General features: G+C 36.1%; 1 protein-coding gene across 4 annotated transcripts in view; it reads right to left on the bottom strand.

The window, feature by feature from the left end:
* SOX5 (SRY-box transcription factor 5) overlaps positions 1-27,404 on the bottom strand; it is a 1,026,842-nt gene that overhangs the window by 657,332 nt on the left and 342,106 nt on the right. For 3 of the 4 annotated variants that reach the window (XM_031000926.3, XM_063694117.1, XM_063694116.1), the window contains one exon: positions 19,959-20,033. The exons of the other annotated variant lie outside the window; for it this stretch is intronic. The gene's annotated coding sequence lies outside the window, so the exon portion shown is untranslated. The remainder of the gene's footprint in view (positions 1-19,958; positions 20,034-27,404) is intronic. 4 annotated transcript variants of the gene reach the window in all.

Genomic DNA, 27,404 nt, shown 5'->3' with positions numbered 1-27,404 from the left:
AACCAGCAGTAAGTCCTCCCTGCCACTACCCAGGGACTGAAGTCAATCCTGACTCAGAGACTAAAGGGCCACCTACAGAAATTGACAGAAACATTTGCTATCCTTGGCTGCCTTTGCAAACTGGTTTACATGAAGCAAATTACTGAAATATCTCAAGTATCACTACCACATTTTAATAGAAAATGTAGTGATCTCATTTCTCATCTCTATAAAGGAATATAAATTAATGCTATGCACTCTCTTTGAGCACAAACTGTTCAATCCTTGTGTTTGGCTAATATTGAGTAATGAATTTGTACATATCAGTGAGGCATTAGATGGTTATTGTTTAATCTATGTATGCCCACTATCACACTAACTTATTTTAACTTTTTATATTTTTCAAGAAACTGACTCAAGTGCAATAATTAAAATACATTACAGTAGTGCAAGTGAAATTTGGAACACTGCCAACGTTTTCAAGAACTTATAATTTTCTTTTTCAGAGAAAAAAGTAGTTTTGACATCTTTGTGCAAAACAGTCACTAACAGTCACTTACAATTTCAGGAAAATCACTGTTTTAATCATGACCTTTCAGCTGTCCTTGATTGAAAAAAAAATTGGCCACCTACAGAAATAATTCTGTTGGGCCCTCATCCCTCTACTGATTGATGGCCTCACGTGGCTCTACATGTTCACAATTATAAATAAAACTATATAAAAGTGGCAGAGCTTAGCTTCCATCTAACCAGATAAGGATAAAACAGTTCTAATTGACAATAAAAGGAACTTTAAGTGACATCTTTCCCATGTACCTGTAACAAAGTCAAATGGTAGATTTTTCTCTGATTAAATGTGTATTCTTGTGGTCACCATTCACTACAACCATTAACTTGGCATCCATTGTGTAAAGGGCACTGTATCATACTCTGGGGGGGGGGGTGATGGAAAGTGGATAAAACAGCTTCTGTATTTAGAGAACCTATTATCTGATGAAATACTCAACCAGCTAACATATAATAAATATGGAACCCATACACACAATATGCAGGTGTCTGTATCTATCTATCTATCTAGGTAGGTAGGTAGGTAGGTAGGTAGGTAGGTAGGTAGGTAGGTAGATAGACAGATATGTGTGTGTGTAAAAACTGGATTTGGTTCAATAGATTGATAAAAATGTATGCTTATACTTGGGAACAACATATCTATATATTTAAGCTTTTATAAATGTATGTATATTTTGTCACATCAGGAAACTTTTTACTAAAACATTAGAAGTCATAAAGCGTTAGTCCATGAGCTTTTCAGTGGAAACGAAACAAAGACTCATCCTACTGTTAAAGGTTTCTCACCTACTGTATAAGCAACAAAAATAGAGCTAGCATTCAGGACTCCATTAGACATCTATTGAAGCTCTGTGGGGCTGGAAAGCTTTTAGGAGTTCAGCATAAATCATTTAATACGTCAAAAAAGACTTAAAAAAATTCTCCCTTTGTATTCAATTTATATGAATGACCTCCAATTTACAACCTTATGCTCAACCCAGAAATTGGATTAATCAATACAATTATCTTTTGGAAATCCCTTTTTTCAATTACCATAGTTCATAAACTAGAAAAGAAGACTGAGATTCCTTAGATAGTAAGCTTGATGGCAAGATTCAGCTATATTGTGGGGCTGGCATTAGAAATGGTCATGGTAAATGTTCCAATATTGTGTTCGAGGGATTACAATAATTAAGCGATTCTTTTCCCTAAAACATAAAGCAATTATCTACTAGTTGCAATCTAAAATAAATTGTTTTGGAAAAAAAAAACCACGAGAAAAATATTTCTAGGATCAGATCATGAATACTAATGAAAAACATTATCACATGAAATTCTATACTGAGTCATCTATTTTAAACGAGTAAACTCATATTTCTGGAAATCATCAAATTTTTCATAATCATCAATTTTTTTAAATTCAGTCTATTTTCTGTTGTGGAAAAATTCTTAGTAATGCTCTAGAGACACAGTTTCAACATACAAAAGAGTCACAATTTCAACATACAAACTACAAGAGAACCAAGGCAATTATTAAGCTAATTTAGGCCCAAAGAATACTTTCACATGAAGTAGTCGAATAATTAGGCAAAAGTTTTTTTGTATTGATCATCTTTATCATACATATTTCCGTTTTACATATAACAACCTTTGGCAAATTTAACATTAAGAATGGAAAGAGAAGAGCTCAATATATCTGCCTAACTAGAATTTTATAAGTTATAAATAAAAGAGGAAGTATTGGACCTATGTGGTCCAAACTGCATGTCCCTCCGCTGATTCCCCCCGCTCTTATGGAGCTAAGTCAAATTTGAGAAGAATATACAGAATTTTATGAATCTGAAAAGTCTATAAATCCTAAAATTCAACCAACATTTTGAATCAATTAAAAAAATACATTGATGTTAAGGATTAATTAAGAACAACTTAATACTCTTAAGAAACATCCTAATTGCTTATATAGTCTCCATACATAAACTCTGTGCATGTGTGCATGTGTGTGTGTCTGTGTGTCTTTGTGCGTGTTTTGAAACAGGGTCTCATTCTGTTGCCCAGGCTGGAGTGCAGTGGAGTTATCTTGGCTCACTGCAACCTCTACCTCCCAGGTTCAAGCGATTCTCCTGCCTTAGACGCTGGAGGAGCTGGAATCACATACCTGCGCCACCACGCCTAGCTAAATTTTGTATTTTTAGTAGAGATGGGGTTTTGCCATGTTGGACAGGCTGGTCTTGAGTTTCTGGCCTCATGTGATCCGCCTGCATCAGCCTCCCAAAGTGCTGGGATTATAGGCGTGAGCCACCACGCCTGGCCCATTAACTGTGAATAAGTATTTATTTGGTTTGTGCCCAGCTTTGTACTACCTGCTGTGAAGCACGTGATTCTGAGATAAAGTAGTTGAAGATCGGTTTGTAATTAAAAAATCATATGTAAATAACACTCACAACGACATGATAAAACAGTAACAATGTACAAAAAGAAAACAGTATTGAGTTAGTGCTGAGTTAGAATTCCTGTGAATTATCACACCATTGTAATGTATTTTACTGAAATAAACTCTAGGGACAGGACTTGTATATACAACAGCATTTTCTAAATGGAGAAACTGGAGTAGCAAAAAAGATAAAGTTAATTTTTTTAAGGGGGGGGTCAATCAGATGAAGAAGCCACACACTTTATATTTTACTACAGTCTTTAACCAATCCATCTCACTGCTTAAAAGTACCTCTCTTGTTTATATTCAAACTTTAGGGCCAGGCACGGTGGCTCATGCCTATAATCCCAACACATTGGGAGGCCAATGAGGGCTGTTCACTTGAGCCCAGGAGTTCAAGACCAGCCTGGGCAATATGGCAAAACTCCATCTCTACAAAAATACAAAAATGAGCCAGGCGTGGTGGTGCAAGCCTAGAGTCCCAACTACTCAGGAGGCTGAGTTGGGAGGATTGCTTGAGCCGGGGAAGCAGAGGTTGCAGTGAGTCGAGATCATACCACTGCACTCCAGCCTGGGTAACAGAGCTAAACCGTGTCTTGAAAAACAAAAAAAACAAAAACAAAAACAAACATTAGGATACAAAAGAATAAATAAGTTCATGGAATTTTAGCCTCCTGAAGTTAAAAACATACTTCTTCCTGCAGATAACATTCTGATCGACAATTTTTGCTTCACCAGGCTTGAAGAGGAAAAATGTACAACTCAGAATGGCCTAGCCTATAGGAAAACATTTCTATCCTCATAACTAACCATTTGTCAATTAGCATTTTGGAAGGCGGAAAGAAGCTTCAATTGGTTGACATTTTCTCTAATCTTGGGTGATGCCTCAGGTTTTCATTTCCAGATCAATTTTATAGCCCCTTAAAAGCAGATCTGTGCCAAATATTTGCTGAAGACTCTATATAAAATATTCCGTCAGAGGATGAGTGCCCTTCAGTCAAGAGACATATGATGTGGGCCTGTATGTGTGTATTCTAATAAGCTTAACTGTGAAGGAAACCCTAGACAAAGGAAAATTTATGGTTGACTTTAAATTAAAAAAAAAACAATATTCTCTATCCCTATTTTTATACTAAGACTGGAAAAGGCAGTCATACAGGGGATTAGGAGCTGTGGCAGAGAACACTAACTGGCTACCCAATACCCCTGCCCTGGCTCCTGCTTGACAAACAGCACCCTGCTTACAGCAATGAGATGTAAATGAAAGTGGGGGCGGGGTTCAGTGAAAACCTTTTAGAAGGGGACAGCCCTGACTGTCTTGGCCTTGCTGCTCTGTGCTTTGTGCTTCTCCCACTTCCTTCCTAGACACGAGCTAACACTGGTCTGCTGCAGCCCTACCAGCCCTCTTGTGAGCATTAGCATGAAGATGTGCCCCCAGTGTGGAGGAAGAGAGTTAGAAGTCTGGGTCCCTGATAGCATGAGGAGACAGCTGGCTTGGACTGCATCTGCATATCCACCGTCACTAGGGTTCCTGTTACTTGAAGCTGAATACAATTGCTAAGTGATAGGGACTCACAGTTTGGTGTCAAATAAAATCCTGGTCTGCCCACTTATCATTGTATGCTCTTAGACACACACTCTCTTTCTCTGCATGAACTTGCTCATCTGTAAAATGAGGATAATAGTGGTACCCATCTCAAAGGGCTGCACTGAGAACTCTGATAATTAACAAACTCCATCTAACACACATAAAACAAGATCTAAGTGCTTCATAATTATTTATTATTATTAATCTTATTGTGCTACTCACACTATAAGAGAGCAGCCCATCCATCGTTCAAAACTAGGCAAAAGTTAGCAATGCATGTGGTATGCAGGGAACACAGAACTTTTACCACAATCGCTATCCAAAATGAGAACAGAAACAATTGTAAAAAGAAAGGAGAGGGAGGGGTTGGGGAGGGGGAGGGAATAATGGTTTAAATTTATAGCATTCTTTTCCACTTGGATAATGATTTGCTATTTTTCAAACAGATATTTGGGAAGTGATACACACTTCAAAGTCCTCTTTTTCATACAACTTAAACATTTTATTTCGAGTTGTTTATCTGGATCTCTCTATTGAGCTGTTTGTGGGTATGCTTCTATCTATAGTTTTGGAGAATTACAAAAAAACAATAAATTCCATGTGAACTCACTGTAAGCCCAGAAGGGCAGGGTATGTGTCACGTCTACTGGCCACTGAGACCTCTGCATGATGATATATGAACTAATGACCCGATCCGTTAACCCTCTTCATTCCACAGACAGTCTTTCACATTTGGGTCACAAGCAACCACAGGAAAAAGAAGAAAACAAAACAAAACTCCTGTGCTTTTACATATGAGAAATTACTGTTTATGTGTAATAGCAAAAGACTGTTAATGTTTTTGGCACTTTTGATTTAGGGAGAAGAAAGATTCACCAGGAAAAAGTGACCTTACATGCTAGTATGAGGTCACTACACTTTTAATTCCTGCAGGGCAAATGTAGAGTATTCAGAGGTTTGGGTGGGATAGAAAAATAATAAAAACCCTTTTATATTTGGGCTCTGGGCAAAATGAGAACTGATGGCCTGCTCCCCATGTGGCACTCCAGTGAGATGGCAGCCTTGCAGACATCCCATGACAAACTAAGGCAGGGAGAAAAGAGTACAGTCGTGGCTGCACAAATGATCAAGGTCCGAGAGGCTGGGATGCCCTCTTTTCATCCGAATGGTGTGAAAGTTAGTCGAGGGAGAGCACTGTCGGCCTGATGAGGTCTCACTGAGGATTGTGGTAAGGATGCAGACATGAGCCAAAGCACGGCCGCTGTGTCTGAGATCATGAGAGATGCCAGCAGGGATGGATGCCCATGATTAGAGACCATGACAGGACAACTGTACAATGCGTCTGTTCCAGAATAAGATAGGTGAGGGCTGGAAAGTAGACATCACTTCTCACCATTTTGCTCACCCCTGTACTGTTAAATGTATCAATATCTAAGTCCCAGCACCAAAATGTCACAGTAATTACTTCCTGACCCACAATTAAAGCATGCTGCATTTTTCAGTCATAACAGCCAATTCTTTCTGAGTCATACATTGAACCAATTAAACTTAGAATCTCTATGTCTGAACGGATGACTTCTAACGAAAAGGGTGAAAGCTTCTAACCTCAACATCCAATCATATCTCTGTTTGGTAAATCAGGGGGAGAAGTTCAACTGAATGGCTTGGAATAGAGCCCATCCCAGCAGATTGTGCTGGGTAGAAATAACACTAGTCTGTCTAGGTAAGATCAGTGCCAATGGTTCCAACTAAAATTAGAAAAAAGGAGACAGTACCTTGGCTCATGCTTATGTTGGAGACAAGACTCTAACTCCTGCTAAAGCCAAATGATGGCAATTCAATTCCTGCCTGCCAGTTGCAAATCCCTACACTACCACTGCAGTATTATCAAAAGACGTTTGCAATCCAGTGTACCTAACAAGAGAGGTGATTTCTTAGATTAGTCACTTAGTGGGTTAGCAACTCAAGAGTTAGTAACTCATGTGTGTGCATACATTTATTCTGACAGAAGTAAGTAAGTTCCAAAACTATAGGCAGATTGTTGAAAAGAAAAAAAAAATCAGTAGAATCTTACTAATTTGAAATAGATAAAGGATATTATTCATTTATTAGTTTTAAAGTGTAAAACTGGGGGAAAAATATCAAGGATTGAATGACCCCACTCCTTCCACAAAACATCATCAAAAGACCCACAACACTTCTCATGCATTTCAACAAATACAATTTTGCTCTAATCTCATATGTGTCATAAGGCACCATGCCACAGTGAAAAGAAAACTGGGCTAGGAATCAGGAAATCTGGGTACTTTTTCTGGCTCTGTCACTTATTAACTGTGTAAAATGATGCAAAATTTAACCTCTCTGAGCTTCAGTTCCTTGTCCACAAAAGCAGTGACTTACATAAGGTTAGCCAGCTCTTAGAGTCCTTATTACTCTCTCAATCATTGGTGATTAGATTAAATTTTAAGTTCTGTAAGATCTTTATAATACATCTTAAGTCTTTTATAAATCTTGGGTTTGAAAGTCAAATATACATATACTTACTATGTGTGCATATACATGAATGATAAGGAACTCTGATTGTAATAGTAAAGTGTTACTTTTTTTTTTTTTGAATTTGATCTACGCTGCCGTGAAAACACGCACACTCATATATAGGGACAATATTTGGGTGTCTGTGGATACTGTAACCTTTTTGGCAAATGTCAAAGCTATATAGAAACTCAAATCTCATTCAAAGTATTCTTCAAAGAAGTACAATATCTCTGGACAGAAGGATCTTCTCTAATGCCCCAGAGTAATTTAGGAAGCTAAAACTCTGGCAGGTATTGCAGGTGCCAGATGAGACAACACAATCAGAATGCTCACCCTAAGGCCTCTGCCATATTTAAAAGACATTTTCCTTCCACATAGGTAAGATAATTCTACCATACTTCCTAATTCCACCTAGAGAATTCTCAAACAATCCACAGAATTTTATTCAAATCGCCCTTATGCTCAAAATGCTAATTGATGTCTCAGCAGAACACTGGAATTCAGTTGCTGCTCAAGGTTCCTTTGGATCTGATGTCCTCCACTGGTACCAGACCTGGGAACCAGACCTCCACCTCCCTGGTCAGGGAGGAACTATCACAGAACTATACACCCAACAATTCATAACACGGTCAATAGGAAAACCAATTCCTTGAAATTGTGAACAGCTAGAGTTCTGGTTTTACTTAGGCACTAACTCTTGTGATTCTGGGCAAGTCCTAGAATCTGTTAAATCATTTACTTTCATACTGATGCTTCTTATATGTACTGTAAGAGTTATATACTCCCAAGTCCAGCAAAAGTATTTCCACTCCATGTTGTGCGCTCATGTGGAAAGAAAATTTTATATTTTGTTATGTTTTAGGTCACAGACTCCTTTGAAAATCTGATAAAATCACATGATTTGTATCCTTTTCTCAGGAAAAAAAAAATGCACCTGCATAGTCTTATACACAAACATTTCATGTACTTCTAGGGAGTTTCCTGATGCTAAAAGGTTTAAGGACTCAAATGAATACCCAGGTCTACAGTGCAAGTCCATTCTCTACTAGCAGTATAATTTGAGAAACTCTGAATTTCAGTTTCCTCATCTATAAAATATAGTTAATGATGTCAATCTCTCTGCTGACATCTTGTAACTATTTTGAACACAAAAAAATTTTAACATCAATGTGTGTGAAAATAAGCTGGTGTTGCACAGAACTCTGCTAACTCTCAAGTTGCTATCGATCCTTTACCCTAGTCCTTTAATGTTGTCACAGAGTATTAGTGAGTACTACCCCCATCTCACTGGCACCATCAAGCTTTGGGAGGTGTGAGTCATCAGACATTGTTTTTAACTTAACCTGGGCCCTTGGAGACTGACTGGATGGCTGCACTGATACTGTGCCCCTTACTTCCTTTCCAGCTTTTGTTTGATTACTGATCTCTTAACACACATCGATGGAACTTAATGTACTAGCTCTGCTTTCCCTCTATGAAAACATTTGTATATCTGGAGTTTTACATCTACCAGAATACACTTGGCTCTTCATTGGCATTAAACCTTGATCTTCACTTGAGTGCTTCTTAAAATTATTGTTTGTGGGCTCCATACTTGACATCTCTGCTCTCCTCCATTGGTGTGAATAATTACAAACAGTCTTGCTAGATCATTATTTCTATGTTATTGGCAAATAGACTAGCAAAATATAAAAGTATAGAAAGTATCCCCGGGGCTTACACAGTGGGTGACAGGCAAGTTAACAAAATAGGACCCAGTTCACAGTGTAACATACCTATCACTCTATTACAATTTTCCTTTCTTCCTGGAGTCTATTGAAGTCATTCTTTTATATAGCAATGGATAATAAAGATGAATGGATAATACATACACATACATTTTATTTAAGGCACACAATTTTTATCTTTCAATTTAACTTTTCATTCTGAAATAATTTCAGGCTTAAAAAATGCAAAAATAGTACAGAGTGTCCATATATTCTTTACCCAGGTTCCCACAAATTAACATATTATAGAACCAATAATACAATCATCAAAACCAAAAGATTAACATTGATACATGATTTGATGATCTATGGCCCTCATTGAAATATCAACAATTGACCCACTAATGTATTTTTCTTGCACTATGAGCCAATATTTAGTTGTCATGTTTTCTTCATCTCTTTCCATCTGGGACAGTTCTTCAATCTTTCTTTGCTTTTAATGACCTTCACACTTTTTAAGGGTCCTGCCAGGTTATTTTGTAGTATGTCCCTTTTGGGTTGTCTGATATTTCTTCGTGATTAAATTCATGTTATGCACTTTTGGCAAGAACATGACAGAAATTACTTTTTGTGCCTTTCTCAGTGAATCATATGAGAGGCACATGTTGGTGATATATCTCATTACTGGTGATGTTAACTTTGATCATTTGTTTTAGGTGGTGTCTGCCAGGTTTTTCCACTGTAAAGTTACTACTTTCCTTTTATAATTAATAAGTATTTTGAGAGGAGATACATTGACACTCTGTAAATATCCTATTTATCGTTATATTTTCACCCACAAATTTAGCATCCATTTGATGATTCTTGCCTGAAACCATTATGACTGTGGTGTTTACCAAATGGTGACTTTCTATTTCCATCATTCCTCTTAATTGGCATTCTTACTGTTAAGAAAGAGCTTTCTTTTCTCCCTCACTTATTTATTTGTTCAATACTTTCTTACAACCTTATGGACTATATTGAGAATATCCTATTACTTTCATTATTTTCTTGCTCAAATGTCCCGAATTTGGAAATAGGGAGCTACTTCAGGGTGGATCCTGCATTATTTCAATGTTTTCATCATTGTTTACTCCTTCCCTACTTTCTGAGACCAAAAGATGTTCCAGACTTTTATGACATGTTTCTGGTTCTGGCCCTGGAATCATCCATTTCTACAAGGATTCTTGGTTTCTTTTGCTAGAGAACGGTATTTAGAAACCAAGAACTAGGTACCAAATGTGCTCATCACCATTGGGGTGTTAATGCTTCTAGGCCCTCTCAGCAGATAGAGCTGGGAATATTTAAATGAACACACGCATATACTCCCATTTCATTATTTGTATATCTGTGATACATATTTTTCTTACTGATATCTAAGATAAAAATCTAATAACCAGGCTTCAATCTAGCCCTCTTCCTTTCTTTGACAGAGAGAAAATAGCCCTCGTCCACAATCCTAGGAGACATTTGAATCAGTTTTGGAAATGCTAAATCTCACCCCTGTAAAAAATTGCATCACTCACCCATATCTTGTGAAATACAAATATTCTGATAAGAGTACAATAGTTCTTTTTTGTTCATTTTTAAAAAATTTTAGAGTATAAACGCCAATTACTGTTTGGCAGTTACTTAGATTAGCTCTTTTTTATCCACTTCCTTCATCTGTAATTCCTAAGAATATGGTTAAGTTTTCTTGCTATTTTTTAATATTTCATGTGGGGTACCCTGAATACTCTAATTCACTTCAATTATTTACTTTTTGAGTATGTGAAATATTAACACAGTTCCAAAAATCAGAACTACACCAAAAAATTCCATTCAGATACATGTCACTCCCTATCACCTCTTCACTCTTGCTCCCTATTCCCATTCTCTCTATCACCTTCCCCTGGGCCCAACTAGTGTAATTAATCAGTTTCATTAATTTCTGGTTTGTCCTTCCTATTCTTGGTTCCAATTAGCAGATACATACATACTTTCTTATTTTATTTCCATTCCAGATGATGTTCTTCACTCTGTTTTCTTCAACTAGCCTCCTCTGCATGAACATTTAGATAGTTTTTAATATGTTACAATTATAAACAATGTCATGATGAATAATCTTGGGTATATAGTTTTATTTTTCCATTATTATTATTATTATTATTATTATTTGAGATGGACTTCCACTCTGTCGCCCAGGCTGGAGTGCAGTGGCACAATTCCGGCTCACTGCAACCTCCACCTCTTGGGTTCAAGTGATTTTCATGCCTCAGCTTCCTGAGTAACTGGGATTATGGGTGGCCACTACCATGTCTGACTAATTTTTGTATTTTTAGTAGAGACAGGGTTTTACCATGTTAGCCAGGCTGGTCTCAAACTCCTGCCCTCAAGTGATCCACCTGCCTCAGCCTCCCAAAGTGTTAAGATTACAGGCGTGAGCTACCACCCCCAATCCAGGCTAGTTTTAATATTGTTGATATTGTGTCTTCAGGATTAATTCTGAAAAGTGGCATTGCTGGGTCAAAAGGTTCAGTGTGTATGTAGATTTGTTTAGACATCACCAACTTCTCTCCCAAAGGCTTGTATCACTTTGCATTCCCATCAGCAATGTATGAGAATAAAGCCTGTGTTTCTAACTCTCCCTGAAATCATTTTAGCAAGATGCTGAGCAGCATTTGAATGGTTAATTCATGTGTACCTCCTCTCACTGCCTATAGATATCATCTAACCATGGTGCTAACAATTAAGGAAAAGGTTTACATAAATGTAAAGGAAGAAGAACAGAAAAAACAAGGAGCTGGGAAAAAAATCACTCTTGGAAAAAAAATAGTTGGCTTTGATCACAACAGCTCAGAATGAAACTATACAGCTTAGCGTCTTCTCTTTGAAAGCTTAACAAATCAAGAAGATTTTGCAGTGATTTTTCCCATGGCCAAGATTAAGCCCTGCCTTCTTTATGTCCCCAAGATCTATACTCACATTACAACAAGTGGCATACAGTACTTAAGTTATCTGCTTAAATGCCTGTCTTGCATTAGGCTTTACACTTTTGAAGTAGACACCATATATTACTCAATATATTTATCCCAACTCCTAGCACAATGTTCAACATTGTGCTTTCCCTGATAAAATTTTGTTAATAGCTCATTCAAATATAAATTAGCATTTCCTGAGTGCTGCTTCTGTGCCAGACACCACCCCAAATATTTTACATGTATCATCTCATTACATCCTCAAAACAATCATACAAGGCTCGTGTTATTCTTATACTAATTTTATAGATGAGGAAACAAAGGCTTGACAAAGATGACAAATAACTCGCCTAAGGTGACAGATCATGATAAAAAGGAGTTGAGTGGAATGTGAACTGATGTCTGTCTCATTCCAAAGAGCAGCAGAGAGAAATAGGAACCTTCCTCATACCCATTGCATCCCACTTAGATAAGCAAGTTCTCACTCTGCCTACAGTAAGGACAGAGCTAATTCTATATTAATTTAAGGATTTCATGCTAGTAGGAAGGCAAGAAAAGGCGGTGGCTTCAATGGTTTCCAAATAGACTCTTAAGAAAGCTTTCTGAGCTTTTTACCTTTTGGTGAACAAAGCCCTGGCTCCTCGGATACATGCACACATTTATTATACCCTTGTGACTGTGGTTTACGTACAAGCATCCTATTAAAAGAGCTTTTAAAAGACTGAAATTTGATTTCCTTTCGGATAGCAAAGGGAAAATAAAAAGATGTTCTTTGCCCTCCTGTTCTAATCTGTGTTTGCAAGTCAAGTCTGTAGTTCTCAGAGCTCTCTCACCAGCTTGCTACATTTCCATAAATCTGTCCAAGAATACAACATTGTTCACCCAAAAATGTAATATCAACTGTAAAACACATGCACATGATACCTGGGTCCAATCTGCCCTCATTTTGTATATAAGTAAAAATAAGCACTGCTTTAACTCTTAGAAATGACAATATCACATTATTTAGATAAGAGCCAAAAAATCATTATTGAAATTCGGATAGCATTTGCCTTACTGGTAGAAGCAAATTACCTGTAATACATAGTTTAAATAATTACTTTTAAACAAAAGCTTCTTTTCTGCATTGCGTATTTATCTTTTGAGACCAACTCAGCAGGACTATGTATTTTATTAAAATTGCCTTCAGACTGCTAATGGCAGGGCGTCTGTTAGCACAGGAAAAGTGATGGCAGTTTGACTCCTATTCCTAATATTGGGAGTTAGTCCAGACACTTAAGAGCCAGAACTCTGCTGTGCATTTGACTATGTTATCAACACTTTACTTGCTAATGATACTAGTGACAGCATTTCAATATGATGGGTCAGACTTCAACAGGAAAGCTTGTAATTATGCTTACGGAACCAAAGAAACCCCCCAAAAAACATCAACCGCCTCCCCCCAAGAATCCCTTTTATCAGCAGATCCACTGGTGTACAGCTTCGTGACTGAGAATTATTTGGTAAGCTTCTGTTCAATACTGGTTTCCTTCTCCACCTTCCACCTTGGATGGGGAGCCTCCAACAGCACCTGATCTCTCCCCATTCAGAAAATGACAACTGAAAGCTTTCCTGTGGTGCAACTGTGTGCCAACTACCCAGCAGAAGGTCACACTGATGACTTCCCTGTGGCTTTTATTTTCCCCAGGGAAATCCACAGCCAGAGCTGACTGCTTGCCAAATAAGCTGAGTGCCACAAACCAGTAGTGCTAAGATCCTCCCATCCTTCTTGATGGGAAGCAGTAAGCAACTGTGCCGAACACCTGTGTCAGCTCCTATTTCTGGGGACACCCCAGGCAAGCACTCATTCAGCATTCAGGGAATAGGGCTCCCCTCTTCTAACGAGCACTTCTGTCCAAAAACTTCTCAGTAGTCATATGATAATAGTTATGTTTGGCAGATCTCTGTAACATCAGTGTGTTTAACTATTGTTAAAGAGGATGATTTAAATCATTTGTGAGTTAAATATTTTACTGTAAGCGTCTAAATGAAATCAGCAGAAAGATTCTTTTCTGTTATTGTAAAAGTAAAGGCAACATTCGCCATCACTTCCTTTTGGAGTTATCTCAACCAACTTGAGGCAGAGGAAATGTAGTCTGAGATGTAAATGGCATGACTCTATAGATGGATGGGATCTAAATCAATCAATCTTTTTCCTATAACCAAGAACAATATCGCCAAGTTCAACCAATGAAAATACTAGCCAAGAAATGAGATGGAGGAGAAGTCAGGCAATATGATAAGGGTGCCTGTCACAGAGTAAGACTCAGTAAGAATATATGAATGAATAAATGAATGAATACACAAACAACTTTTGATACTTCAAAAAAATCCATAATGTAGAAATGATTATATCCTAGTGAGCCAATAAAGCCTGCATTTAGTGCTTACTGTTTGCAGACCACTCAGGAGGGCCCTGGGCAGATATTAAAGATAAATAAATGAATAAACAAACCAAATGCTACTTCAAGACCATATAGTTTGTAAAGCAGCGAAGCTACAACTCAAACTTGAGAGTTTCTTTTATTTCCACTATTCCACGTGATCTTCAAAATTCTACATGGCATTCAGCATCCTCGTCTTGCAGGCTATCCCCTCAGTCTAGATTGCCCTTCTTCCACTAAGGAGGCAACTTTCAGCATCAAGTTTAAATTCATATAGCTGCATCGTCAACTCTTGTGCCAGGTTCCAGAATCTCCAATGTGGAATACTTCCTCAATATATCAATATTGGTAACTCAAATATAAAGACTCTCAAAACAATTCATGCCCTCTGACAAAAATTTAAAAAAAAGAATAAATCAATAAAAACAAACTGCTTTTTGTGATTTCCTATATCTGTGAATTGCACGGCCTTTATTTCCATTATTCAAAGTTGAAATTGATCCCTTAGGACTCTAGGAGGACATCAAACCCTACGGATTCCATCTTCAGATTTCTGCTTGTATCTGCACCCTGGTGTTACCACTCATGCCTGACTTTCCTGAACTCTTACTTCATGATTGCATTAGTATTCTATCTTCCTTCTTATAGCCATACAGTTTATAAATCAATCAGCCTCAGAGTGACATCATAAGAATTAATTAATCCAAGGCACAGCCCTAATCATCACCCTACTTTCCCAAGACAAACAAAAAGGTTTTTTTTTTTTTTTTTTTTTTTTTTTTTTTTTTTTTTTTGAGACGGAGTCTTGCTTTGTCGCCCGGGCTGGAGTGCAGTGGCGCGATCTCGGCTCACTGCAAGCTCCACCTCCCGGGTTCACGCCATTCTCCTGCCTCAGCCTCCCGAGTAGCTGGGACTACAGGCGCCCACTACCACGCCCGGCTAATTTTTTGTATTTTTAGTACAGACGGGGTTTCACCGTGTTAGCCAGGATGGTCTCGATCTCCTGACCTCGTGACCCGCCCGCCTCGGCCTCCCAAAGTGCTGGGATTACAGGCGTGAGACAAACAAAAAGTTTTAATGACTCCCCAAGTCCTGTGGAGTTAGGACAAACCACTTAGCATAAGATTCAAAGTCTTCTTCTTATTTGAACCCAACTTACCTTTATAGTCACTATTTTCCTTTTGTATCCCCTGTGTTGCATCCAAACTCAAGCCCAAGAGGAACATAAGACACCAGAGCTTTAAATATATCCTTGGCAATCTTCCCACTGTCCAACATCTCTGCTGGGCAAAATCATATGCATCCTTTAAAGCCCAGCTCAAATACTGCCTTGTCTATGGAACTTTCTCTTTTCTATGAAGCCTTATACACTGTCACCTTGTAGATCTTTTGCAGCCTTTATGGCATTGGATTTCACATTGTATTCATTTGGCTATAGCTCTTCACACCAAATTTATTCAACACATGCTATTAGAAAGCACTTTAAATAGTGTGTTAGGGATGCAGTGGAGAACAAGACAGGTTCACTTCCAAGTGAAAAGCAGAGGGAAGATAGTCCTTCAAAAACAACCAAAAAAATGGGGTGAGGGTTGGAAAGTCATTCATGCCGCTGAATGAAACTAAGGATGAAATAAGACAATGACTAAAAAATACCTTTTGGATTTAGCATGATAACGGTTATTGATGATCTTAGTAAGATTTGGCATGATAGAAGTGGAAGAGTGTAGAGGATTGAGGAGGAGAAAAGAAAATGACTGCAATTTAAGATAAGGCTTTAGGGAAATTTGTACATGAAGGGAGTGGTAGCTAAAGGAAAAAGTAAAATTAAAAAAAAAATTTTATTTGTTTTTAGATGACAAATTTGAGCGTTTAAATATTTTGCTTCTAGTAATGCAGAAGAAGTTGAAGGTACTGGAGAAGAGAATCAAAGTCTGTTGAACAGGCAATGGGTAAGCATAGGCGGAGGAACTAACTCTTATGGGAGTGGAGAATTTCCTCCACTGTCTGTGGCAGAAAGTGACAGGAATCACTGCAGACTCAAAAACAATCTTAGATGAATATGTGAAGTGGAAGTAGGCATGCCCTCTCCAAAATATAATGTCAAAGAATATTTCCTTATTTATCAGTTGAATCATAAAAATGATTCTTATTCTTATGATTGAAAAGGAAAGAATTTAGAATAATAATTTTTAGGAAAATAATATTAAATATTCATAAGCAGTTATATATGTATATATTTTTGTTGCATGAATATTCTGATAGGCAATCATGAAAATCTAAGTCTAGATAACTTAGGTAGAGTTTTAAAATAGTTTCTAATGCATTAATTAGAAATGTGAAAACTTTTTGGTAAATACTTATTTGGCAATTGAAAACTGCTGCCGCAAGATTGCTAGTAGAAGGCACTCCCCACCTCCCAAATTACTTTTTAAATATTTATTTTGATTCTTCACATGATAGAAATGACACTTTTAGAAATAATCCTTCCTTCCAAGTATCAACAATATCTACTTTAACCTAATAATTTTCTGAAAATAAATATGGATGTTATCCTCTGTTATTTATATGAAACCATATCCCTTATTTTCTCATTTGTATTATAAATGGTTACTTCTAATGTAAGTAACTCTTTATTCACCCATTTTCTCTTTATTACCTAATATGTGTACAATGGCTTGACAAATGTGAAGGAACTGCAGCAATAACAACACTGCACTTCTCCCATAGGTCATGGAGGAGGCAAACAGAGGTCAAAGATGCCAAGTCACCCAGCTAGTAAGTTTCAGAGCTGCCTCCAGAATTCATGCCTGCTAATTCATACTAAATTAATTTGTTTCAACTACTCTGTCTTTCCTGCTCATAAATAGTCTCATGGATTAGGATAATTATAATAAACGAGTTACATAATTTTCAAACATCTTCTCTTTCAAATAGGAGACAAAATTCAGGACTTCTTTCTGGACTTACAGAAAGTTATGTGGTTTGGGTTGAAATTATAAATGGCAAACAAATGAGAAATTCAGCTGTGCCAAGCAACTAATTGAATGCACACAATTTTTAAATATTATATATCATTATCATTAAGGTCCCTATTATAAAACAATGTTATTATACAAAGCCAAAAACCGTAATTCAAATTCAAGAGAATTCTGCGAATTAAAGACATGGAAAAGAAAAAGGACAGCTGTATTATCTAACATTAGCCCCTTGAACACAATCATCAGTCAATATCCTGGTTAGACAATGTTGCCCTAATCATTATTAAATCTATTTTTACTCATAATTTAGATTCTGTCTATAATGGGACATTTTTTAAATGATGTACACAACTTGTAAGTGAGACTGATCCTTAAAACATATGAACCATAACATGCTCCTCAACTGCTAAGATTCCTTTAATGATCTCCATCTCCCTCAGAATAATAGTCAAGGTCCTATTATGGTCTACCAGGCTGTAAATGATGAACACCACTAACCCTCCATAGCGTCATCTCTCACTTGTCTGCTCCTGTCTTCCTGCCACTGCCCTTGCCATTTCTTCAACACACCAAGCACACTCTTCATACTGGCTCTTCCTGTTGAATGCACCTCTCTTCCCCCACATTTTGAAATTGTTCTCTTACTCCATTCAGTCCTCTATTCCATTCTCTCCTTATCAAAGAGCCTTTCCCTAGACAGTGTATCTGAGGTGGTCTTTCAATGTTCTCTAGTATCTCTGCTTTATTTTTCTTCTTAGTACTTATCCCCACTGACATACACATCAAAATCTTCACTTTATGTTTTCTTCCATAGCAATGAAAACTCTGGGAGAGTAGGAATTTTCCTTGTATGAATAAACGAATTAATGAATGGATAATCATCTTTTTATTTCATCTAGCTAAACAGAAAACTTCTCCAGGGAAATGACTCTATCAAAAACATTTTTAAGTTCTTGATTTCTTTGAATATTAGTATAATCCAAAGTGAAGTGTTAGTACCAATAGCATTCTTTATCAAGTGATAAGTTGGCAAAATGGCAAATATGATGGTATTTTTATGTGTGTGCACAATGTAGTATACAGAATGATTTGTGTTCCATAACCTGTGAGGTAACATAATGTAGTAGACCTGCATCATGCCAAGAAACATAGATTTAGTTCTGTTACTAATGTTTCATGTGACAGAGGAGAGTTATTTAGGCTTGTGAAATAAGTTGATTGGACCAAGTTTCTTTCTGTCTCATAAGACTATAGGGATCTATGAGATGTTTGTCCCTTCCTTCTTCATTTTGCTTCCAAACATGCGCAAGCCAAACAGCAAGTGTATTCAATTTAAGGTCAATATTTGTATAATTGTTGGATGACAAGAACATCCACAACGTTTAGCTTCAACTTATTTGGTTTTAATGTTTATTTCCATAATATTTGCAAACTAAAAATTTGGGAATGTTTATTATCAGAATACTCTTTATCAAAGTACCATTGAAGAGTGGTTCTTAACTCTGCAATAATCAGTGCAGACACACTTACTTTGGCGTATCATTTTAAATACAGGTTTTTGCAGGACTCTTACCTAATTTAGCTAAAAGCAGAGAGTTAAGCATATGCATTGCATGAAGATATAGTCAAAATTTATCTTCCCTTTAAGCTGGTAAGCAGTGTTCTCTCATGGTACATGCCAATAAAAATGTGTCCAATCCCTAATGTCCTAATGTTCATGCTAAAACATAACAAAACCTCTGAGGCATCCAGATAGAATAATTTTAAGCTTAGTTCCTTTATGAGTACGTCATTTTAATTGAAGAGATCTGATCACACTGAAGGACAAAGACATTTACGTCTCTGTATAATGAAAACTGAAAAAGCCACTGGTAGTTGTTCTACAGAAGACCTGGATGTGTAGGAGCTAAGACACACTCCAGGGGAGCTGTGGAAGCAGTAACACGGGAGGGGTTACAAGGAAGGAGGGGACCACCAAGTCTTCACTCATAACTAAGCAATAATAGTGAGAGTTTTGAGCATTGTTGAAACAACCAAGACACTTCCCTGGACCAAGGAATGAACACACAGCCATTAGCCACATTCATGGCAATGGGGACTTCAAAGGCCAGTGTGGCTCTAGCTTACTGAGAAATGTGACTAAAACTAACCTTGCACAATGACTGCTGAATGCTCCCAGGAGACTCTTTGACTATTGAGATCTTTTATTTACATAGAAATTGATTTAATTAACTCTCATTTCATACATGGTAGTCAACATTCTGTAGTTACTATTAGCGTTGGCAAACAGATTGACTCTGAAGAGTGTCAAGAGCTTTTAGAGGTGGACACCAGCACAGAGTATATGGCAGAGAAGAGAAGAAACTCGATTTTCATGACCTGGGTGCTCCACCACTACAATTACATATTTATTAACATTCTACATGTTTTAAGAATTTGATTCTTAAAAGTCATTAAGGGAAAGTCATTAAGAAGTTTCATTTCAAAACAGTTTATACAAGGAAAATAATACAGAAAAAATATAAATTCAGGCATCTATGGAACTTACGTAAGATTTTTTTCTATTCTTGATAGTTTTTTAATTATTTTCATCTTCAAACTATAAAAGGAAGATGCCCAAATGCTCAGCTTCTTACATTATTAGAGTATTATTCATAATTTGCAAACCGAGAACAACTCAAGCACATGGAAGAAATAAGCAAGTGGCAAGAGATTTGAGAATTGTAAAACTGATGGCAAAAGAATGACCAGCAAATGGTAATGTAAATGTCCTGACCTGCTGAGTCTCCCAGTCCAATCTCTCCCACTCCCGGTGTCCTGATGTCCTTGATATTATCTATTTCTTGAAATGCTAAAAAAAAAAAAAAAAAGAAAAAAGAAAAAGAAAAAGAAAGGAAGAAAAATTGAAACAAAGAAAGAAAATATTAAGTGAGAAATCAAAGTAATTCCAAATACTCAAATAAAAAAATTGAAAATGATAAAGATAGTTAAATGAGATTTCTATTGCAAAATGTTGGAAAAAATATTAAGTAATTTCATTATAATAATTTTTTTCTACACCAGATTCATAGCCATAAAACAACATCAAACTCATACGACTGTGCTAGTCAGTAGCTAATGAATGAAAAATCTATGAAAAACTAAAAAATTTTTATTAATGACATTTCAAGATACAGCGACAACTGAAATGTAAAAATATGAACTAATTATTTTGGAGCCATACCAATTAAATCACTTAAAAGTCATCATATGATTAATTCAGCCATGTGAGCATGCATGTGTGATGCACGAACTCACTCACACAAGTGTGTGTGTATAGCCTGAAGTGATCCTAAGCCTAGTTTTACTGAGACAATTACAACCATTTTTTATAGTTCATGATAGTTTAAAATATATATAATGCAATATTACTTAGAGCTACAATACTTTATGCAAAACATTCTAATGGGCACTGAAATGTATGGAATACATATGTGTATAAATTTATAGAATAAAACTTATGGAATACATGTATATGTATAAATTTATGAAATAAAATTTATAGAATACATAAGCACTTAGCAAAGCATGGTGCTACATTGTACTAGGACACTAAGTTATAGAAGAATAAATACTTCATAAACCCATTGAATAATTTCCAGGCAAAAATACCAACAATAGAAAGAACAAAATAAAAACAGAAACACTCTATAAGTAGTCACTTTATCAGAGACAGACTGCAGGGTCATAAAAGCAGAATTTAATTATTGATTTCTGGGAATGTTTTTGCAAATTTATCTAACCTCTTGGAGGCTTATTTTCCCAATCTACAAAATGGCTTCATAAGCTTGTCATGAACCCCAAATCTAAGTTTTCAATACATACAGCTATTTTATTATGATTTTATTATTTATTTGTGATTGTTGAATATTTTTTATATGGGGAAGTTCATCAGCTATTGTCTGCTTTTTAAGGTTTGGCCACCAAAATGACTACATTATATGACTTCAAGATGTTTACGCATTTATTAATTATATGTGGGATCTTGCAACAAGCTTATTAAAATTGTATAAATAAAAAGCTTATCAATTTTTTGTCTTAGGTTGGTCCTATATTATCAACCAGATTATGCAGGTCAGTATTTTAACGACAATACTTCAAACTGTACTTACAGGAAAACAGAATTCCACTTCTGAAATACTGGTCTAACATACCAGAGCTGCAGACTTAGAGGTAATCTAAGACCAGGTGACTTGTGCAACTTCTATTTATTAATTTATATTCTTTTTCATTTTAAAAAGCCTAAATAATTTTGGAATATTTAGATCATTTTAGAGTACACAAAATGGCAAGAAGAATTACACTCTATAACCAAGTAGGATTTATCCCAGGAATGCAAAGTTGATTTACCATATAAATATCAAATAACATACCATACCATATTAATAAAGGGAAAAATCATACAATATCTCTACAGATGCTGAAAAGCATCTGACAAAATCCAACACCCTGCTTTAAAACCATCAAAACATTAAACAAACTAGCAATAGAAGGAAACTTCCTCAACCTAGTAAAGACCATCTATGAAAAATCTACAACTATAATACTTAATGGCAAAACATTAACTGTTTTCTCCTTAAACTAAGGAACAAGAATGTTTGCTCATACCACTTTTATTCAACATTTTATTAGAGATTTCATACAGGTTCACTAAATAAGAAACAGAAAGAAAAGGCATCCAGGCTGGAAAGAAAGAAGTATGATTATCGCTATTTGTAGATAACGTTATCATTTTTACTTAGAAAATCTTAAGGAAGTAATTAAAAAACTATAAGAGCTAAAGAACAAGTTCGGTAAGGTTGCAGGATAGTTGATCAATATATAAAAATCAATTGTATTTCTACAAACTAGTAATGAACATTCTGAAAATGATATCAAGGAAACAATTCCATTTATAATAGCATGGAAAGAATAAAATACTTCGGAATAAATTTAACATTAGAAGTCTAAGGCTTGTGAATCACAAGCTATAAACATCTTTGAAAAAAATTAAAGAATATCTAAAAAAATGAAAAGACAACCCACATTCATGGATGAGAACACTTAATATTCTTAAAATGATAATACTTGCCAATTAATCTACAGATTGAACACAATTCTTATCAAAATCCCAGTTGGCTTTTTTACAGAAACTGTCAAGCTGATCCTAAAATTCATATGGACATACAAAAAGTCCAAAATAGCTAAATCGATCCTGAAAAAAAAAAAAAAAGAAAGAAAAAGGGGATGTATCCTTCCCAACTTCAAAATTTATGACAAAGCTACAATAATTAAGACATTAGTGGTACTGGCATAAGGATGCACATATAGATCTAATGGCACAGAATTGAGAGTACAGAAATAAACCGATACATTTGTAGCTAGTTGATTTTTGATAAGGTTGCCCAGACAAGTCAATGGAAGGAAGAATAGTTGTCACATAAGTATTAATATATTTTTTAAAATCTGGTCTTTGTCCCTGGTTCCCGGCACAGAGTTTCAGAAATTCTTGAAATTCCCCGAGTGACAGATATGCCTTTGTTATGCTAATGAGGTGGCACAGGGTTGTTGCCACAGATAGCCTACAGGATGGGGGAGGTTGTCAAAAGAATAAAAAATCCCGGCCGGGCGCGGTGGCTTACGCCTGTAATCCCAGCACTTTGGGAGGCCGAGGCGGACGGATCACGAGGTCAGGAGATCAAGACCATCCTTGCTAACACGGTGAAACCCCGTGTCTACTAAAAATACAAAACATTTAGCCGGGCGTGGTGGCGGGCGGCTGTAGGCCCAGGTACTCCGGAGGCTGGGGCAGGAGAATGGCGTGAACCCGGGAGGCGGAGCTTGCAGTAAGCCGAGGTCACGCCCCCGCACTCCGGCCTGGGTGACAGAGCGCGACTCCGCCTCGGAAAAAAAAAAAAAAAATCCCATGTACTTAGAGTGATGGCGTTTCCAGTCCCCTCCTACCTCTGGGGAAAGAAGAAGATCTGAAGATTGAGTTTAGTCACATGGCCAATTACATGCTTATGTAATAAATACCTTGAATAAAAACTATGAACATGAGCTCGGGTGCGGTGGCTCATGCCTGTAATCCCAGCACTTTGGGAGACCAAGAAGGAGGGCGGATACCTTGAGGTTCAGGAGTTTAAGACCAGCCCTGGCCAACATGGCAAAACCCCATCTCTACCAAAAATACAAAAATTAGCTGGGCATGGTGGTGCACGCCTATAATCCCAGCTACTCGGGAGGCTGAGGCAGGGGAATCACTTAGCTGGGCAGCGGAGGTTGCAGTGAGCCGAGATCACACCACTGCACTCCGGCCTGAGCAACAGAGCAAGATTCCATCTTAAAAATCAAATAAAACTACGAACATGAGGCTTGAATTGCTTCCAGGATAGTGAACATATTGATGTACCAGGAGGGTGTTGCAACCAACTCCATGAAGACAGAAACTTGTGCTCCAGATTATTCCAGACATATCCTGTGTACCCCTTTATCCAGCTATTCATTTAAATCCTTTATAATAAAATGGCAATTGTTAAGTATAGCACTTTTTGTGAGATAGGTAAGTTGTTCTAGTGAACTATCAAACCTTAAAGGGGTTCTTAGGAACTCCCAATTTTGTAGCCATTTCTGCCAAGCAGAAATAAGGGTAGCTTGGGGACCCCACTTGCAGTTGACCTTTGAAGTAAGGACAGTCTTATTGAGGACCTTGTCCTTGAATTTGTAGGATCTGATGTTAACTGCAAATAGTTAGCATCAGATTGAATTGAACTATAGGACACCCAGCTGATGTAAGAGAATTAGTGTTAGAACGTAGTACAATCTTGAATAAATTATTCTGGGATAACAAAATATTCACATGCAAAAGAATTAAACTGGACCCTTATCTCATATATAAATAAGAATTAACTCAAAATGGATGACATACACCTACATGTAGAAACTCAACTATAAAAGTCTTAGAAGAAAATGTAAATATTCATGACCTTGGGTTTAGCAATGGGTTGTCAGACACAATACCAATAGATATGTCAAGCAACAAAAGAAATAAACAGATAAATTGGACATGAAAATTAAAAACATTTCTGCTTCTAAGGACACTATCAAGAGAGTGAAAAGACAACCTACAGAATGCGAGAAAATATTTGCAAATGATACACTTGACCAGGGACTGACTTACATCCAGAATGTATAAAGAACTCTTAGAACTCTATAATGAAAAGTCAAATAACTAATTTAAAAATGAGCAAAAGACCTGATAGACATTTCACTAGAGAAGATGTACAAAGAAGATGCTCAATATCACTAGCCATTAGAGAAATGTAAACCAAAGCCACAATGACATGCCACTATATATCCACTAGGATGGCTATAAAAACAAGACAGATAATTACAAGCACTGGTGAGGCTATAGAGATGTGGGAACGCTCATAGATTGCTGGTGGAAATATGAAATGCTGCAGCTGCTATGGAAAGTGGTTTGCAATTCCTAGAAGTTTACAAATAGAGTTACCAAAATGACCCAGCCATTCTACTCCTAAATGTATACCCAAGAGAAATAAAAACCTATGTCCACACAAAAATGTGTATACATATGTTCATAGCAGCATTATTTATAATGGTCAAAAGTTACCAATAATCTAAATGTTTTTTTAACTAGCTGACAAATGAATAAACAAAATTTGGTACATCCATTACAGTGGAATAATATTCAGCCTTAAAAAGGAATACAATATATATTACAGCACAGATGAATCTTAAAAACATTTTATCAAGTGAAAGAAGTCAGTGACAAAAGACCATATATTGTATAATTCTAAGTATAAGAAATGTCCAAAATAGGCCAATCTATAGAGACAGAGAGCAGATCAATGGCTACCTAGAGTTATGGGGGAACACTGGAGGAGTAATGGAGAGTGAAAATGAGTACAAAGCTTCTTTTTGTCAGATGGAAATATTTTAAAATTGGGTAGTGGTGACACTGACTAATCCATGAACTCACTAAAAAACATTGACATGAACACTTGGAATGAATGAATTGTATGGTACATAAATTATAACTCAACAAACAAGTCTTTTAAAAATTACATACTATGAAACGAAAACACATTAACTTAGTCTCATTATCATTTTTTTAAAAAAGTATATACATCTACCTTGAAAAATCTAACAATGTTAAGATAATACAAAATAAATGTAGATTACTCCCTGATACATGACATTAATGGCATACCATGGCTAAAAACTAATGATAAAATGTGTAACAGGAAGATGTTCTACTTTTAAATTAGTCTTCAGAGATTAGTCTTTCAACAGTACTCAAGTATTGTAATACAATCCAAGTGTCACTGTCTCTTTATCAAGGCTTAGACTGTAGAAATATTTTTTAACTCAAAGTATGGCAACTTTTAGAATACAGTTTGTTAATAGTTGGAAATCATAGACATTTTAGAATTTTGTAAAACCATAGAGATGTTTGAATTATCAATTTGAGAGTGACTGTTATAAAAGAAAATTTTAGCTGCAAAACCAAAATAGATAAATAAATGAGAAAACATCTGCTTTAAAAACATCAAATTTTGAAAGAGGGGGAATAAGAAGGGGATGATTAATAGGGTTCAAAAATACAGTTAGAGAGAATAAGATCTAGTGTTTGGTAGCACAATAGGGTGACTACAGCTCACAATAATTTATTATATATTTCATGATAACTAAAGGAGTGGAATTGAAATGTTCCTAACACAAAGAAACGATAATTGCTTGAGTTGATGGATATCCCAATGACCCTGATGTGATTATTACACATCGTGTGCTCAAATAAACATATCACATGTGCCTTAAAAACATATACAACTATTTTGTCTCCATAATAATTCAAACTTCTAAAAACATCAAATTTCAGCGACATAAAATTGAAGTTCCCCACTTCTATCTATTTAATCTTTAATTTTAATAAGAATGCATTTAATGAAATACTCAAGAGGCTACATATCCTAAGGGACTCACATTTATCCAATTTCATGATCATAAGAGTTATATGATTAAACAGCCTCAATTCCAGTTATACCACCTAAGTGTCTAACCTCTCTGTTTAGTTAAAACATATTTTACTATTCAAGTGTATTTTCTGCCACTGAAATTTAAATAAGGCTCCAATCCCTCATGCACATTGCTTTGAGTTAAATTGGGGATTTGTTGAACAGAAACCATCCAACCACTCATCTGTTCATTTACTCAACAAAAAGTTCTTGAGCAATTATTATAAGATATTGCATATAAGATAAGGCAGAATGGAGAGATAAAAATAACATGTACTTTGGGATCACACAGATGTAATCTTGAGTTCAGGCCTCAACTTATTATAGGTGGTAAAACCTTTCTGAGCCTTAGTTTCCTCATCTTTAAAGTGATGATTAATTGAACTAATGGCTTACAAAACTCGGTAATTAATGTTAATAGCTTTTTTTTCCTGCCTATTTGAAAGTTAAGTAGATTAATCAGACAAGAATTCTGTGTTAGGAGGTCATAGCAGATATTGTAATGTGTATAAATAAATAATGTGAAAAATTACAAGGTAGAAATTTCCAGTGATAAAATAAGTGAGATGATTTATACTAGATATAGAATATAGTATCATCATTATCATCAAGTAGATATAGCATTTATATAGTTAACCACTGAGATAAATAATTATCAAATAACATTAATTTTCTTCCAAAACATTAATGTTCCAAAGTATTAACTTTGGGAAATAATCAGAGGATTTGTACTTTATATAACTAATGATGCACACACATTCACACACGATATAAAAATGATTCAAAGTATAAATATGCAACGTTACAGTGCTAATTCAGAATTACAGGAATTTTTTACTTTCTTGTTTTGCTAAACTATATTTTCTAAATATTTCTCCAAGAAATTTTGTAACTTTCCTAATAATAAAAGGGCTATTAAATAAAGTGACAAAACATACATAGGTTATATGTTATTATTTAAACGGGGCAAAAAAATGTTTTCCAAAGGTTCTAAGTTGGCACCTAGTCCTCTCATACCCAGTCTTCCACCACAGCACACAGATCTCTACTGGTGCACCCCATCCAATTGGAAGTATCTAATTGCATCCCTGCTAGAACTTTTTCTAGCATTCTGCCTGCTCTTAAGAACAGAAAAGCAACATTTCGAACGGCAGTGCTCGTCATAT

This window comes from Gorilla gorilla, chromosome 10, assembly GCF_029281585.2.
Source record: "Gorilla gorilla gorilla isolate KB3781 chromosome 10, NHGRI_mGorGor1-v2.1_pri, whole genome shotgun sequence".
NCBI lineage: Eukaryota > Metazoa > Chordata > Mammalia > Primates > Hominidae > Gorilla > Gorilla gorilla.
The sequence above is the reverse complement of the archived record's forward strand: the minus strand, read 5'-3'. Positions and strand labels throughout refer to the sequence as shown.